Consider the following 16,075-nt stretch of genomic DNA (forward strand, 5'->3'; position numbering starts at 1 on the left):
CTTCAGTTCCTGGATGGGCATCTCTTTCTTGAGACTTGGGAAATTTTCTGCTATTGTTTTGTTAAGTATGTTTCCTATGCTTTTGAGTTTTACCTCTTCTCCTTCTTCAGTGCCCACAATCCATAGATTTTTGTCTTTTAGTGGAGTCAGAATCCTTGCACATTCCTTTTGTATTTCTTCATTCTTTTTTCTACATATTCATCTGATTTTTCAATTATATCTACTTTGTATAGTTCTGATATTCTATTTTCCACTTGATTCAGTCTGCAGTAGAAGCTTTCAACTGAATTTTTTATTTGACTGTAGCTTTTCATTTGTAGAGTTTCAATTTTTTTTCAGGGTTTATATTTTCTATATGAAGAAGACTAGTGTTCTCTGGTACAGTAGGGTTTTAGAAAATAAAACTTGTTTTCATAGGAGTTAAATTTTAGGTAGTAAAAATATGAGAGATAGGGGAAGAAATGAAGAAGAAGGAAGGTAGGGAGATGGGGACTGAAGTGTAAGGTTTGCAAGTTAACAAAATCTTAGTGTGTAGATATATACTTCAATTGTTGTGGAGAAGGGTGCTGTTTTCAGGAATTGCAAAAGGATAGAAAAGTTGAGAGTAATATAAGAAGGAGCTAATATATACCACCAGTAGAATGATGTGTGAAGATGAGAGGAAAACATGAAGGAAACAAAAGAGGAAAAAAAAGTAGAAGGAAAAAAATTAGTGATATAAGAGAGATAATTTAAAAATAATTTTTTAAGTCAATATTCCTTCCTTATTGAGAAAAGTGGTTCTATTCTGTGCTCCATCATTTCACTGAATGCTCCCCTCCAATCCTGGTCCTCAGAGATTTGCAATTTTCTTATGTCCCATCAGGGCCCTATATTACCCAGGTATAACTTGTAGGGACAGGTGGCAAGCTTGATCGGGGCAATTTCTAGAGAAAGGCAGAGCAGTTCCAGGAATATGAGGGGCATTTGGAGGTCTGTTGTGATTTTTCTGAACACAGCTTGTGGGCCACTTTTAGAGCCTGTGCTTTTCCCTGTTCAAGGAATCCAGTAGCTGCACTGGCTTGTCCACAATGAGGTTGTTCCCCCCATTTCCACATAGGCTTCCATTTTAATGTTTGGTTGGGGAGTAAGAGGAGAATAGCTCCTGTCACTTGTGTATATTCATACAGCCCTGGGTTGGGCAGTAGGTTCAGGGTTCTACCTAGCTGTTCAGTTCACTTCAGTGCTCTACTTTTCTTGAGACAGAGATTCAGATGCTGAGCTCTAGCCAGGTAGCTTGTTCACTTGTTGCCCCTTTTTTGGCTAGAGATGTTGTCTGAGTAGCCTCACCTTGACAGAGTGAAGTCTGGGAGTCTCTAAATCCACTTAGCCAAAGGTTTTCTTGAGGGATTAGATTTAGTCATTTTAGCCAAAAGATTTCTTTAGAGGTTGGATGCATTTGCTCCCACATACTGAGCTGGCCTATGTGGTTTTTCAGATTGTGAAGACACGGGAAGTGGACTCTGTCAACAATCTGCCATCTTGTACCTTTTCTTTGCCAATTTTTAATTGAGTTCTTTGTTTACTTATCACTCAGTTTGGATTTCTTTGCATATATTGGATACTAACACCTTATTACACAGTTGTTTTACAGAGATTTTTTTCCAGCTGCAATTTGTCTATTCAATCTCTTAACAATGTTTTTAATAGAGAAGAGTTTTCTAATTTTAATGAAGTTCAATTTATTAACTTTTTTCTTTCATGAATTGGGCTCTTGGTGTCACATTTAAAGTTATCTTCTCCAACATTATTTTCTGCAAGTCTTACAGTCTTGCATCTTGCCTTTAATTCTATAATCCATTTTAAGTTAATTGTGAAAGGTAGAACAATATGTGTCTTGTATGTGGATTCCCAGTTGTTCCAGCATGGTTTGTTGAAATTATTACTTTTTTCATTAAATTTTTTTTTTCATCTTTGTCAAAGATCACTTAATGTGTTTGTGTGGGTTAATTTCTGGGTTTCATTTTCTATTCCATTGATCTAGTCACCTCTTGCTTCATAAATTCCACATTGCCTTGATTAGTGTACTTTTCTTTTAGTCTTGAAATCTGGTACTGTTAGTCTTTTGATTTTCTTCTCCTTCAATATCATATTGTCTATCTTTGATATTTATTTTGTGGTACTGGGATTTGAACTCAGGGTAAATACTTGTTAGATAGGTACTCTATAACTTGAGTCACAACTCTACCTTTTTTTTGTATTAGGTTTTTTTCAGATAGAGTGTTAGGCTTTCTGCCCAGGGACATCCTGGGATTGTGATTGTCCTATGTGTGCCTTTAATATAGCAGAAATACAGACATTCACCACCACATCTGGCTTATTTGTTGAACAGGGGGTCTTACTATCTTTTTGCACAAATTTAACTCTAACTACAGTTCTCCTGAGTGGCTTAGATTATAAATGTCAGCCATCATGACTGGCCTATGTTTCATTTTTAATAAGAATTTTCTGAGCATGCTAGATTTTTTGGGTATAGTGTTGAACAAAAAGTTCCTACCATCATATGACTTCCAGACTGATCTGACTTTTGTTATGAAATGGTTCCTGATATTTTTCAAGATGCTTTTGCTTTGATATATATAGGCCTGAAGCACCAAGGTGAAATCCCCTTGGACTATCAATATATACTTAAAAAAATGAAGAGCAAGAAGGCAAAAATAGGTCTTTTTTTGGGGAGGAGGTTACCAGTGGGATGGGAGTGGGCATAAGGAAAGGATGAACGAAGGTGACTGTGGTGGATATATTTAGTATTCATATATGAAAATAGAAGAATGAAACTGCTGAAATTGTTCTAAGAAGGGAGAGGGAGAAAAAGGGAGAAAGTGGAGAGAGAAAATCTAAGAAATATTATAAGCACATATGTAAATGTCACAATTTATCCCCCAGTACAATTATTATATGCTAATATGTTTTTAAATGATACCCTTTCTGTCCTAGATTTCTTAGCCTATTATTGAACTTCCTTTATCAAATCCTTGTCCTGCTATAGGAATTAATTTTCATTATATTTATTATTCTTTATTCAACTAATGGCTATATTTTGTTTAACATTATATGTTGGGGACTGAACTATGTCTTAAAGTGATTTTCTGATTTACTTCTCATAGCAATAGGTTTTTTTTTTGGTAGTATTAGAAGTTTGAACTCAGGGTTTTGTTCTTACCAGACAGGTGCTCTACCACTTGAACCATGCTCCCAGAACTTTTTGTTTTAATTATTTTTCAGATAGTTTTGTGGTTTTGCCCAGGATGGTCTGGCTGGTGATTCTCCTACTTATATCACCTATGTAGCTGGGATGACAGGTATGCATGACCATGGCCAGCTTATGGTTGAGAGGGAGGGGTTCACTAACTTTGTCCTGGGCTTATCTTGAACCAAGATCTTTCTGATCTCTGCCTCCTGAGTTGCTAGGATTAGAGGTGTGAGCCACTGTACCCAGCCAGCAATAAATATTATCATTATAATTTTACAGATACAAAAATCAGTTTCAGGAAAGACAACTTACCCCAGTTCATATAGCTCTATATGTAGAAATGACAATAGAGCTATATTATTATATTATTTTTGGGGTATTAGTCAACAAATTTTTTCACATTTTTAAGTACTCCCAAAAGGACCTTCCTCCTGACAGAATCTGGTAGCCCTGTAAGTCTTTACCATATAGTGGCACAGGAATCAGGACATTTAATTTAAAGGAAATTTCAACCTTAATTCTCTAGTTGGTAACCACTGGTATATTCTCTTTGATCACTTATGTATTTGGTTGGAAAATGCTGTCATTATAAACTGCATATTATTATAGAATTAGCCAATTAAATTCAGAGGGCATTTAGTCCAAAACTTCTGCATGATGGAATTTCTTGTGCTTCCATTTATCTTTCCAATCTCTTGTTTCCGTCTTGGATTCTATACTCATTTTTACCCTCATTGTCACTGGTCTAGTCAGGTTTTCTTCTATGTTTGTGTGTCTGACTCTCTTCCCTGATTTGACATTTTTAGGGAGAAACACTGTGACACCTTATGTGATCTCAATCTTTTCTCAACTGCTCCCAGAGAATCCACAGGTCCTCAAATTGGCCTCCCTCATGAGCTCTTTCTTAGCACAGTTACAAAAAGAATCTTTTCTTTCCATTTCATTTACTTTCTTCAGAACTTAATGAAGGTTTAATAGGATTACTATGACTGTTTTACCTCAGAGTACCAATTGTGTACAGAAAAGACATTCCCAGAAAAATATGAGTAGACATTCATTCATGGAATGAGACTGTTCCAGAAATCATTTGACAATTTAATATCAATTTTTGGCAGAAACATCTTCTCCTGTCTTTGTAAATTGTCTGTATTCCTGGAATCATCAAATAATATCCATTAGTCATTTTTTGAGACTAAATCTATGCAATCCTTTGGCAAATAACATACATAATACAAAAGTAATAGATACTTTCAAAAAACTTGTATAGAAAACAAACACAAGAAATTCCAACAGTAAAAAGGCAAAAATTAGGAGCTATTATAGAGGTATTAAAAGGAGGCTAACAAGTGTCTGAAGGCTAAGCTATTTAATGGACAGATGACCATCAAAACTATTTTCTTAACATTTTGCCTGGGTGTTAAGGATAGGTATCACAAGACCTCTAAGTATTGTGGGAGCTATAACTAAAAACCAGTAAAAACAGAAGCAAAGAATTTTTTTTTGCAAGAAGGTTTGTGAAGTGGACAGCAATCAATCAAGAAGTTTTTGTTTTGGTTTGTTTTGTTTTGCTGTACTGGGGATTGAACTCAGGGCCTTCACTTTGAGCCACTCTGCCAGCCCTTTTTGTTATGGGTTTTTTTGAGGTAGGGTCTCTTGAACTATTTGCCTGGGCTGACTTCAAACCATGATCCTCCTGATCTCTGCCTCCTGAGTAGCTAAGATTACAGGCGTGAGCCACAGGTGCCTGGCTCAATCAGGAGTTTGATACCATGTTGAGGATTATCTCATGAGTGTGAGAGTTAAATATGTAGAAGCCTAACAGTTCAATATTTAAGAAGGACAGGAGACTCCTTTTCTCTACTTTCTTGATAATGTTTGTTGTGGTGAATTACTTGTTATGGGACCTGGGCACTGATGTAAGAGATAGAAGATTACCTGCCTCTGCAATTGTTTGATGCTTATGGTACATTTGGTTAAGTTGCAATTAATAGCAACAATACATTGAGGACTGTGATTTCCTGGGCTTTTACAAAATTTGGGAATATAAAACGTAAGATCACAATTTGTCTCCTTGTTACAATGGTAGTGACTTTTCTGTTTTCTTTTGTTTTTGCCTAGTGCATCCAGAGAACCTATGTCCCTAGCACATTTTTTTGCTTAACATATAATTTTGGAAGTTTAAATATAAAATAATGTTGCAGGCAAGATGAGGGATGGATTACTCAACCAAACATATAAATTTGGTTCTGAAGAAGTAACAAATAAATATTTGTCTATACCATCTTATTTCCATCTTTAATGTTTGGTGTATTATTCTTTGATTCATGGTCACAATTCCCATTTTTTATTGTGTCTTCAGGATAAGCACATTTCAGTATTGTCAATGTATAACTTAGTGAGATAAATACTTAACAGTTAATGTGATAAAATGAATTCAAAACCTGATATTCAAAGCACTGTCTGATATGATATCATATTACTTTTTCAGTGTTTGTTCTTTCTCTTTAATAAAGCCTATTTAGAGAGAACTATGGTCATTGGTGATCCGAGTGCACTCCAATTTACTTCAGCCTTCTTTGCAGTTGTGCTGGTCATGTGATAGCTTCCATTCAATGAATTATGAGCTAAATAGTCCAGAAAGCATGGCTACAATAACAAAGGTAGCATTAACTGCATTAGAATTATTATGAGTGACAAATAATGCTTTGCTGTGTTACTGAAATTCCTATTTTCCTGTTACAGTGTCAATTAGGCTGATGTAAACAACATCCATTGTCAGGTTATGCTGTCAATCTGGGAGTCCCCTTCTTTCAGATAGTTTCCTGTTCTTTAAAGGCCAACTGCAATCTCACCATTTCTGAGAAATCTTTCCTAATCAAGGGGTAGGATTGACCTGATTTCTATCAGGTAAGGTAATACATTTATTGCCTGTGGCTTAGATTTTCTTCTGGATGACAGTTTGCCTCTTTGAATATTTATACAGCTTGTCCACCAGCTATATTACAAGCTCTTGCATCCTTTACTACCATGTGACTCCCATGGTAGATAAGGCATGATAATTGTTAGCTAAAGGTATCAATGAACTTCCACAATTTGGAAATCGTAATTTGCATTAGAAATGTACAATACATCAAGGTCAGGTGACTTTTTGTACAATTTTTTAAATGTCTATTTTTATTACAGTTTTATGTTTCTCCCTTTCAAATGAATTGAAAGTTATATAAGAAATTATGCTAAATGGTTAAAAATAACATTAGTCATTGCTTTTCTATGTGTGATTCAGTGAGTAATTTAAATGATAATCTAGTGGTACTCTCTAGGGAAAATTGAATATCTGTGGTGAGATTCAAAATTAGGAAAAGAAATAATGCATCTTAACCATAAATATTCAAGTATATTATAGTCAATCCCAATTCACCACCATGAGCATAAAATCTCTGCCAGATATTCTGTCTAGGAATGCAGTAGCCGTGAAATAATTTCCATAGTGTGCTCTACTCATTTGCACTTCAGATATAATTTAGCAGTCAATCCACATACCTTTCCAAGGGCATTTTAGGGGACAGGTTAACTAGAATTGTGAAGCAAGCTCATCTCACAAGCTAATAGACAGTAAGTTTGAAAATTACTAACATTAAAGTGAGCTGTTCTCTCTCAACTGTAATTTAGGCATACTAAGCCCTTTTCAACTTAGCTTCTACTTATGAGATCAGTGACTTTTGCTCTCAGCATAACCTGACTCTTTCATATAAATTAATGTGATATGAATCTTTTATAAAATTTTCTTTGTCAGAATAGATCAAAAGCCTTAATGTTGACCCATCAGGGAGTCTGCTTATCAGAGTAGAACAGGTGCAGCTAATGGAAAGACAAGGGTGCTTCTCTTTTGATCCTTGGGCCTTCCCTTCTTGTTTCAGACTTTGAAGATTAGGTCATACTTTGGTCCCAACCATTATACCTTATGTTTTTGGATAATGAGTCTGATGCAATTGTGTGACATTCTGCCAGGGCCTATTTGTTCTTGACCAGTAAGGAGTCTCACCTCAAGTATATTTTCAAACGTGAATTGTTTTCTAAATAAATAGTAACTACTGTTTTAACTAGTGATTCACTGCATTATAAACCCTTGCTCTGAAAAGTCAAAGGCAAGTCAAACTATATTTTGAATGCACTTGGGAAGATATCTTTGCAGAGACACTAGGGACTATTGCTTTTGTGGCATTAGTTACTGTCTATAAACTGAACATTTTATAAATTGGCTTAACAGAAAGCAATGACTATCTGAAATAACTTTCCAAAGAATTTAACAGTTACAGTTCTTTTCTTTATGTATTCCTAATATTCATTTGGCAGCCTCAAGTACACATTGACAAACCACTATTAAAACTTTCTAAAAAATGTTTAAATTATTTAATAAAGGTATAAATTTTTAAGACATGTATTGCACTAGGAAATCAATTATAATGAAATCTCAGTTGTGCTTGCAAGGAATTGCTCCCTGGTCTAAGGGAGTCAAAAACAATGTCATCTGAATTCTCAATGTTTTTAATGATAGATGTGAAAAATAAGAGGTTTTTTTTGTAATTTTTACCTTTTAGTTAAGAAAATCTTAATTTTTATTTTGGAGTCAATCCCATTATCAAAGAACTATTGAAACATTTAACAGTAACAATCCTATAAATTATTTATTTTAAAAACTATTACTATTTTAATTAGGAATTATTAAAAGTTTCATGTGAAAATTCTAAATATGTATACAGTATATTTTGAGCAAGTACCACACCTCTATTATATTTCATTTAAATTATTTCAAACAGAAAATATTAAGGCAGAAAGCACTTTCTAGCCTATATAAAAAAGTTATGTATATCAGCTGTAAATTTTTAATAAAATTATGTATCATCTGCAGTTTCAAGAAACTGCAGATGACTTAACATAAGCATCACTTTAAATTCATCCTTTCCACTGTGACAAAGATTACTATTAACAGCCAGCCAGTATTCTGCAGTGGTTCAGTATGAATGCCTGCCAAGCAGGGTCTATCACTTGGTAGATGTGTAAAAAGGAGCCAAATTGCCTAAATAACAATTGCCTGTTTTGGAATATTGGAGTGCTATTGATACATTTTGGTTCCTTCATAAATAGTTTGATAAAATTCCCTAGTAGATGAATAAAATAAATGCAGGTTGATCATTACATTGGGGAGTGGCAGAAAAACAAAAACATTTGTATTATCTGAAGGGTTGAGAATCAAAAAGAAGGAGTTTCTACATAAAACTAAGGTGAAAGGCAAAGGCATGTTGATATTAATAATCTAAAAATCTATCCCAAACCAGCTTCTCACTCCTAAATCTATACATTGTAGAGAAATGTAAACTTAAGCTTACACAAAAACCTGTACATGAAGGTCAATAACTAGCTTTATTTATAATTGCCAAATTCTAGAAACAACTTAACTTTTCCTGCACTATTCAAGTAGATTAATAAGCCATGACATATATCTATAAAATGCAATACTACTTAGCAATAAAAAGAAATAAATATTGATATATAGAAATAAGAATGAAGCACAAATGCATTATGTTGAGGAAAGAAACCAATCTCAAAATGTTATGTACTGTATGACTCCATGTATATGAAATTCTGGGGAAAACAAAAATACATGAATGGAGAATAGGTCAGAGGCTGTCAGAAAATGTATAGGGATAGAATAGCAGTTAAATTCAAAGATATAGCATAAGAAAATTTGGGGTTTAGAGAACTGTCCTCTGTCCTGATTGTGGTGGTTTATATATGTACTTAAACTCATACAGCTGTATGCCAAAAACTGAATTTTACTTCATGTAAATTTAAAAATTAGCAAAATAATTAATGTAACATAAGAAAATGGGGAATAATTACTTAATTTTTTTCTATAACATATTTTAAGGAAAAATACAGTGCAAAAACCTATGTCTACAATTCAAATGTTATAATAAAACATGAGTGTACATGTGAAGAAATATGTAAGTGGTCCTTTTTAAATTTCACAATCTTAAAAATACAGACATTTAAAAATGTTTCCACTCAATTTTATGATCTTTTCTGCCAAAACTGACTATTAGTTAATGGAGATAAAGGGACAGTAGGCTGATGAAGGGAAAAAGGAAAGTATGCAGGTAAATAATAGCAAAGTAGGAAAATGACCTTCTAGAGACATTTTCACCTGCTTAGGAATAGGTTTCTTCTCAGGATCTCCTAAAGAATACAGTGATGCTGACCTCACCTAACCTTAAACACTTAGTCTGGGAGAGAGATAAAGGAGAGTGAGAGAGAGAGAAAGAGAGAATTTTAACAAAAAAACCAATTGCTTTGCAACATTATAACTTTTGCTGATTGTTATGGATTTCCAAGAATGTACCAAAGAATAAATAATATCATGTATCTCATTTAGCTTTTACAAATCTATGATATAATTACTTTTATTTAGAAAGTGTAGGGCTTTCTTGAAGGAGTGAACTATAGAATAGGATTGAATCTTTCCTTAAATGTTTATTTCTTTGCTACTTAAAGTTAATACTTTTTTTTTTTTAACATTTAGCAGATTCTCAATGGATATTTGTCAGGTTGAATAAAAATGAAGTGCTTTCTTACATTTTATTTGGTGTGAAGGGGGCCTATTGCTAGACATATAGGTACCAGACTTGAATCTGCTCAGCTCTGCTTATTGTCTTTTTGCAGTCGATTTCTGCCATACCGTAATAGCTATCCAGTAATCCGGGAGTTGTAGAACTCAGAAACAAGGGTCAGTGATATTAGGATTGAATGTTTTCAGATCTGTAGAGAGGTGAGCCAAGGTCATGAGTAGTGGAGAAAGCATTATAAATTACAAACTTAAAACATTATTTTCTGATGTTAGTCATCTGAGGAAGTCACAGGTAGTATGCTGTGTTCAAGAAAGGGAAAAATGTGATTTGTAACAGTATAAATGGCTGTAATTTTGTTATTAAACATTTTGAAAGGTAATAGAATGTCCTAGTTACATATTATACAGAGAAATGCTCTCTGGAGAAAGCTATATTCAAAGGTAACTTTACTGAGAATTAGAAGAAAAAGAAGAGAATTCTAAAAGTTTTCTAGTTTGTGCCTTGAGAAATAAAGGTCAAATTTAAATATATGTCAGTGAACAGAAATAATGGACAGAAACCACATGCCATATTTTCTTAAGATATTAAGCTCTTAATGAATTTTTGGCTGAATAAACTACATGAATTCAAATTTTTCTTAAAATTTCTTCCTGACAATACATGTAAAAATGAAGACTGATATCAGGAAAACTACAGATACACAAAGCATTAAATATGGTATTTCCATATCCCAGTGTGGCAGGCTAGTTACAGGGAAAGTAAAAACAAAACAAAACAAATCAAAAATCACAGGTCTCAACCCTCCTCAACAAGTGGTCACTCCATACTGAACTCCTTTTTTTTCCCCATCTAGTACCATTCACTGACATCCCTCTTTGTAATGGTCATTTTACAGTCAAAATTGCAGCTGTAAATTACTTTGCAGTTGTAAATTCCCCCAAAAGACAGGAGAGTCTCTTTTCAGACCAGAAAACAATGCATTTCCTGTTAGGGGAATCTGTCCTCAATCTGGCCTTTTAGGTAAAGCACTTTACATAAGACCTTATGAATATTGATCTCATTTCATACATACAATTAAAAGCCTGAGGACCAGCATAAGCACATTCACAGAATTTTCCATGTTATTTAGCAAGACTTTGTCAATCTATCTCTCCATCACCCTAGCACCTCCTGCAAAGACCAAGACCACTTTGATTCCTACCACCACACTCCTGCCCTTGTTTGCCCTTACTATCTATAAATTGTCCTTTGAACAAAGATCAAGGCTTCTGTGCCATGTGTTTAGAGCCCACTGCTCCATTTTTTTTGGTGCCTATACTTTCCTTTTCCTTTCAATAAAACTTTGCTACTGCTTTGTAACCTGTATCTCTGTCCAACACTTTATTCAAGATCTACAAAGATCTGAAATGTTCTCCACTGGGGTCCTCTTGAACACCTGCTGGATCTAAAGATGGTGTCACTTGAAAGTTTTTGCCCATTTGCAATGAATAGTTTTTGACTCTAACAAGAAATGAAATAAAACAAAGATTAATTTCAGGAAGAAATTATTTAAGATTTCTGTGCCTTACTTTCATCATCTGTTAAATAGGAAAGTACCTACCACCCATGGTAGTTATGAAGACTAGATAAGTTAATGTATGTAAAGCCCAGAGGATCATACTTTTTCATGTAATACATACTATATTTGAGAGCAATTGTGATGGCTGTAGCCAGTTGAGAAGTCACTAAGAAAAGGTGGTATAAGTGAAGACTTAAGAAAAAGAGCTGACATTACCTGAACAGTTTCTGATAAGCAGTAAACAATGCTGCAACTTAAATTCAGTTCATTTTTCACATCTAAACATGCACAAATAGTAAATAACATAAGATCTATTAGAGTAATAAAAAGACATAAAACATTAGAAAATTAAAGTAAATTAATGATCATATTTCCCTAAGTTGAAAAATATTTAAAACTAGTTCTAAAGCCTCTATAAAACAATTAAACTATGTATTTTCACAACCAATCACTGTGATTGGAATACAATTCTCTATTAACCTAAACAAAATATCTATTTGTAACATTTCCAGGAAGATTGTATTTAAGGTCTCAGTCACTCAAAGGTCAATTTTCTCTTCATTAAATATGTGAGGAGAAAATTATTACAAAAATAAGTGAAACGTTGAGGAAGGAGGCAAGGAAGTGGATGAAATTGACTTTAGAAGACATGATTGAATCTGCAACTATGATAATAGAATCAGTTTTCTCAACCTGCTAGATTTCAAGTAAAACCAGAATTGCAAAGGATAAAAATATCTTCAAAGGGTAACAAGCACTAGATGCAATGAATTCTCAATACATCCATTAAAGCAACAATGGAAAGAATTATGTGTAAACCAAATGGAGCTTTGACCTGAACCAAGGGCTCACAAACCAATTAACATAAGATTAAAACCTGTAAGCTAAATAAGAACCTTGACCTTTACCATTTCTGCAAAGTTGAAGGGAGGAGAGTTTAAATAAACAGCTCAATTTGATATTTAATTTCAGTTTTAACATGACCTTTCCTACAGAGTTCTTCTGAAACAGTAACATATTTCAGTGCTTCTATGCGAACTGCATTTATAGCAAAGCAGCAGCAAGCTCAGGAAAACAATATGTCTGGCAAAGGAATGTGAAGAGGGAGTAGTTTATCCCTGGAGTGATCAGGTACTTCTGAACCTGAAGGCTGTGACCAGCTGCAGTATTACTCCACATTGTATAGAACAATGTACTGTACTTTGCCCTGAGTGACTCCATTTTATGAAACAGCAGTTTGCTGTATTTTGAGTGCAAATGCTGAGGCAGAATGATTCTGCATCTTGTTTAACAACCACCATCTTTCCAGCAGAAACCTGGGGACAGACGGGTAAATAACGTCTTTATGCAAGTAAAAGATTGCTTCCTATGAACTTACCAAATTAAATCAAGAACACATGGACACATGAACATATCAAACCATACCAGAAAAATCAGGCTCACGAACCACCAGATCCACAAATAATTCAAACTCCTCACCTGAATCATTTAAAAGGAGGTTAACTGCAAACTCAGGTATAGACCTGTCATCCGACCATCAGATCCATGTTTGAGGACTGACAGGTGACAAATTCTTAACTCTATTCCTCGGGCTTTAGCTTACCATGATCCCCTGATTGACATCACCTACTCAAATTGTCTGAATTGCCTTCTGTCCAAACCTAGTAAGCCAGTTATCAACTCTGTACTTAGAATCAGCTCTAGACCATGAAGCAGCATTACACCTTAAATTAGCTCTGTAATTTGACATCACCAGCAGAGACTCTCTTTTGCATCTGTATTATTTCTCTGCTCTTGCCTTCAGCGAGTACTGTTTGAAATATGCAGCTTCTTTAAACCTTTCTTAGAATTACCTATATATTGTTATTGTGTGAAGTATATTGTGTGATCTGAGAGTTAGTATTAGTAGTTAAGATTGGAATAAAAGAAACTGTTACCAACTGCTTAGGTTATCATGTGACATCAGCCATAGTTGGCAAATTAATTCCAAAAAAATTGACATAGCTTGTGAATTAATTGTTATTTAATAAATTCTGACACTGTGGGAAGGCACAAATGTGTCTTTGTATGTTTCTGACAAAGCTGGCTCATGACACTGTTGAAGGTCAATGATCCCAGCAAAAACATATTTATGGTGAAGTATTTGATTAGCTAACTCCTATTGTCTTACTTGGGCTCGCTTATGCCCATGTTTACTAGAAAGTTAAGTATTAGATGGGGAAGTAATTGATTATTAAGTGATCCCTTATAAATTATTAATTTCAAGTGGTCCTTAATCCTAATTTTAAGGAAACCATTGAATTATCTGTAGTTAAAACAATGGCAATTCAGCTCCTTTTACCTTTTTGAGCATGTCAACATAACTTTTTCTTATACCTCCAAATTTGTCTTGTTTTCTCAACATGACCTAATTTATTTCAAACACCAAATTCACATGTAAAGACTAGGAAGCATCTATTTACTATTTTATAGATATACAAGTGTTGTCCAACCTAAATAATTTATACAGAAGAAGTATTTAAATGTCACCATGTGATACTTTTCTCCAGGTAAATAATCTGAGCAGTAGAAGAAATGTGTTGAAGGAATATCAACAGTGACATTGCCTCAAAAATGCCACTGTTAAAATACATGATAATACTACATAGAAGAAAAATTTTGAGATTTCCATTACTTTTCTTCTTTTAGAAAGTAAGCACCATTTTTATCTTGAGTTAATTGTTATTTTGAAATGCAATAGAGAAACTAAATCTAAGAAAATGGGGATGTTTCACCAGAAAAGCTGGGAGTTTGACAGGTGCAGTCCTGTGGGGGAGAAATGAAAGGAGTGGAACATATAAAGTGGAATGAATAGAATGAGGCCAGGGAGAAATCTATGGTGAAACCTTTTGCTGAGAGGATGAGAGTATGCTGGCATGCTGAGTTCACATAACTCATTAGATATTTGAAACTCAAACATGGGAAGAAAAAAGAAAAAACAAATTTAGAAGAATATTTAAAACATGTAATGATAACCTATTATGCATTAGATCAATTTTTAGGTATTAAAAATTCAAATATGAATAATATGCAATTCTCAATACTGAAGATGTCATGATCTAGTAGAGAATTTTATGAAATAATAAATAACACCATGTGAATGTACAATGTAACAATACAAAACACACTGTGATGGTATCTGTGGTATAAGCTCACTAGCTGTGTTTGGAAATGTCAACAAATCTTCACAGAATAAAATTTAAAATGGATGGTATTGGATGCAATATTAATCCACCAAAGAAAGGAAGGGATTCATTAAAGATGAAAAATGGAGGGATCAGTGTGTGTGTAAGAGTGAACCACTCTATATGGTGGAGAATAGGTTTCATGCATAGGAACAGTGGTAAAAAATGAGGTTTGTTGGGTAGATTAGAACTAGCATACAGTCCAGCATTTGTTACAGGAGCTGGAACCAGTGTATTTTTAAAGTAGAGAATATTACCAGATCAGAAATTTTCCTGTAGAAAAACACCTTTACAGGGATAACAAAATAAGATGAAATAAAGAAAAGAAAACAAAACAAAACAAAAATCTTCACCACAAAATGTTCTAGAGCTGGCTCAGAATGTGTTCTTAACTGGATTATTTCAACTCAATAATTTATTTTGTAAAGTTATCATATTGTATTGGTATAGTATATAAAAGTCCATGTCTGAATATTCCATACTTGGGTTCTGGTGCAATAGTATCAGAATCATTTCCATTTCCAATGTGCTTTTAGCTGTTTTAATATGTTTAAAAGACAGCTATTCCTAATTGCTTGCTTTCATGATATATTGAGTATGAAAATGTTACTTATGTTTAAAAGTAAAGGCAAACCTTCATTTTAACAAATCAAAATTGTATCTAATTTGTAATATTCTCTGCAATTAAAAGTACATACAGAACACAAAGCTTCTTCCACTAAAGACTTGAACATCTGATGTATCTTGCTTCTGAAGTACAAATGCACTATTTTAAAAATGCAACAAACAATATAAAGATGGAAACAAAGGTCAGTAATGTATTGCAAAGTGTAATTTTGATAAGACCAGATGTATGGTTTTCCTTTTGCATTTGTCCAGACTGAAAAATGAGTCATATACTAGAGAGAACATTCAAAGATGACTGAATACAAAACTTTGAAGGTAAATGATCAGTGAGTTATGAATATATCCTTTTGAAAAGCAAAAATAAGATGGGATAAATGAAAAAGGCTCAAGCATTCACCTTGCTAAATATCATCTCAGCCTCAAAATGACACAATTGGATGAAAATGGACACAAAGAAACAGAAATTTGTGCCTATGAGAAGCTAAGAGCATACTGTTTGACAAAATGTGGTGATGAAAAATGAATTTTAATTCAGTCATTTTAAAATTCACATGCTATATTAGTTTCCTGTTGCTTCTATAACAAATTACTGCAAAATTACTGGATAAAATTACTTCTGTTCTTGAAAGACACTGCCAAGGGACTGAGAAGACAAGCCACAGTCCAGGAGAAAATGTTTACAAACATTTTTTGTAAAATGTTTACAAACATTCTTTGTTTTCCAAAATACACAAAGAACTCTTAACATTCAACAATAAAAAAGAGAAAACACTGTTAAAAATGGGCATAAAATCAAAACAGACACTAC

The sequence above is a fragment of the Castor canadensis genome, chromosome 7 (genome assembly GCF_047511655.1).
Source record: "Castor canadensis chromosome 7, mCasCan1.hap1v2, whole genome shotgun sequence".
NCBI classification, from domain to species: domain Eukaryota; kingdom Metazoa; phylum Chordata; class Mammalia; order Rodentia; family Castoridae; genus Castor; species Castor canadensis.